This window comes from Bombina bombina, chromosome 5 (assembly GCF_027579735.1).
Source record: "Bombina bombina isolate aBomBom1 chromosome 5, aBomBom1.pri, whole genome shotgun sequence".
Lineage (NCBI taxonomy): Eukaryota > Metazoa > Chordata > Amphibia > Anura > Bombinatoridae > Bombina > Bombina bombina.
Window position 1 is genome coordinate 1,062,523,147 of NC_069503.1, and position 2,961 is coordinate 1,062,526,107.

The window sequence follows — 2,961 nt, forward strand, 5'->3', positions numbered from 1 at the left end:
TCTTGCGGATTGAGTGAGAGCTGCATAGCATATCATTATATGGCAGCTTTCTCTAGCAGTCAAGAGCACTGTTTTTCAACACCAGTCCTCACGGAACACCAACAGGCCAGATTTTCAGGATATCTGATCTAGAACACAGGTGAAATGATCAGCTGATGGATGAGAGCAGGTTAGTAACCATGGTTACTGATCAGCTGATTATATTATGAAAATCTGTCCCATTTATATGCCTTGAGGACTGGTGCTGAAAAAAATAAAAAATAAAATTAAAATAAAACATTTAAATTTACTTATTATATCAAATGTAACTTTTACTTGTGGTCTCTTTTGTTGTGTATTGTGCACTGTATGTATAACATTGTTGCAAATACTACTGTCATATAGTGCTTCAGACACATGCACACTCCTGAACCTACCTCAGTATGCTTTCATAGAAAGGAGCTAAGTATAGCATATTCCGTCTCTAACTCAGTGTTTCTCCTCTCCTGTCCTCAAGTACCCATAACAGGTCAGATTTTCATGATTTCAAAGTAATAGTAACATGATGGAGCCTCAGCAGTGTTTGCCCATATATGGGCTTCCTGCCCAAGATGAGTAATGAACTCACAGACCCCTGTGAGGTTATAGACGGTCCGTCTGTGAGAATGTTTGAAAATACAAACATCAAGGAATTAACTAACTGTTAAATGATCCCCTGTGAGCTAGGTACACATCTTAAACAGCCATGTGTCCATATGTGTTGAATCCACATCTATGCTGGCTAACATGAGACCATGTTTTGCAATTATACTATTAAACCCATTGTTAAAATACAGCCTGTATGATTTTAAATACTGCATAGAAGTGAATATATATATATATATATATATATATATATATATATATATATATATATATAATAGAAGTGAATATATATATATATATATGTACATATATTCAGACAACATATTAACCCCTTAATGACCACAGCACTTTTCAATTTTCTGTCCGTTTGGGACCAAGATTATTTTTACATTTTTGAGGTGTTTGTGTTTAGCTGTAATTTTCCTCTTACTCATTTACTGTACCCACACATATTATTTACCATTTTTCTCGCCATTAAATGGACTTTCTAAAGATACCATTATTTTCATCATATCTTATAATTTACTATAAAAAAAATATAAAATATGAGGAAAAAATCACACTTTTTCTAACTTTGACCCCCAAAATCTGTTACACATCTACAACCACCAAAAAACACCCATGCTAAATAGTTTCTAAATTTTGTCCTGATTTTAGAAATACCCAATGTTTACATGTTCTTTGCTTTTTTTGTAAACTATAGGGCCATAAATACAAGTAGCACTTTGCTATTTCCAAACCATTTCTTTTCAAAATTAGCGATAGTTACATTAGAACACTGATATCTTTCAGGAATCTCTGAATATCCATTGACATGTATATATATTTTTTTAGTAGACAACCCAAAGTATTGATCTAGGCCCATTTTGGTATATTTCATGCCACCATTTCACCGCCAAATGCAATCAAATACAAAAAATCGTTCACTTTTCACAAATTTTTTCACAAATTTTTTCACAAACTTTTGGTTTCTAACTTAAATTATTTACAAACAGCTTGTGCAATTATGGCATAAATGGTTGTAATTTTTTCTCTGGGATCCCCTTTGTTCAGAAATAGCAGACATATATGACTTTGGTGTTGCTTTTTGGTAATTAGAAGGCCGCTAAATGCTACTGCGCACCACACGTGTATTATGCCCAGCAGTGAAGGGGTTAATTAGGGAGCATGTAGGGAGCTTTTTGGGGTAGTTTTAGCTTTAGTGTAGTGTAGTAGACAACCCCAAGTATTGATCTAGGCCAATTTTGGTATATTTCATGCCACCATTTCACCGCCAAATGCGATCAAAATAAAAAAAACGTTAATTTTTTCTCAATTTTAGGTTTCTCATTGAAATTATTTACAAACAGCTTGTGCAATTATGGCACAAATGGTTGTAAATGCTTCTCTGGGATCCCCTTTGTTCAGAAATAGCAGACATATATGGCTTTGGCATTGCTTTTTGGTAATTAGAAGGCCTCTAAATGCCGCTGCGCATCACACGTGTATTATGGCTAGCAGTGAAGGGGTTAATTATGTAGCTTGTAGGGAGCTTGCAGGGTTAATTTTAGCTTTAGTGTAGAGCTCAGCCTCCCACCTGAAACATCAGACCCCCTGATCCCTCTCTTCCCTCCCCCACCCCACAATTGTCCCCGCCATCTTAAGTACTGGCAAAAACTCTGCCAGTACTAAAATAAAAGGTATTTGGCCCTTTTAAAAAAAAAAAAAAAAAAAAAGCATATTTACATATGCTGATGTGTAGGATCCCCCCTTAGACCCCAACCTCACTGATCCCCCACCAAACAGCTCTCTAACCCTTCACCTCTGCAATAATGGGGGCCATCTTGAGTACTGGCAGCTGTCTGCCAGTACCCAGTTTTGTAACAAAATGTGCCTTTTTTTTAAAAAAATGCCCTTTTCTGTAGTGTAGCTTTCCCCACCCCCCACCAAGACCAACCCCCAACCCCTTCCAGGTCCCTTAGATTACATTTTTAATATTTATATTGTATTAGTGTTTTTAACTTTCTCTTTTTTTTTTTCTGTAGTGTAGCGGTTCCCACCCGCTCCCGCCCCGTTCACGCGCCCGCCCACCACCACCCGTGCACGCGTGCGCTCCCGTGCGTGCCCCCGTAGCTCCCTCCCCCGATCCCGCCCCCCTCCACTCCACACAGAGCATCGATGGCCGCCCACCCGCCTCCCACGTAAGCTCCCACCCACCAACGATACCGGCCATCGATGTCCGGTGCAGAGAGGGCCACAGAGTGGCTCTCTCTGCATCGGATGGCCAAGGGGGGTTATTGCAGGATGCCTCCATATCGAGGCATCACTGCAATAACCGGAAAGCAGCTGGAAGCGAGC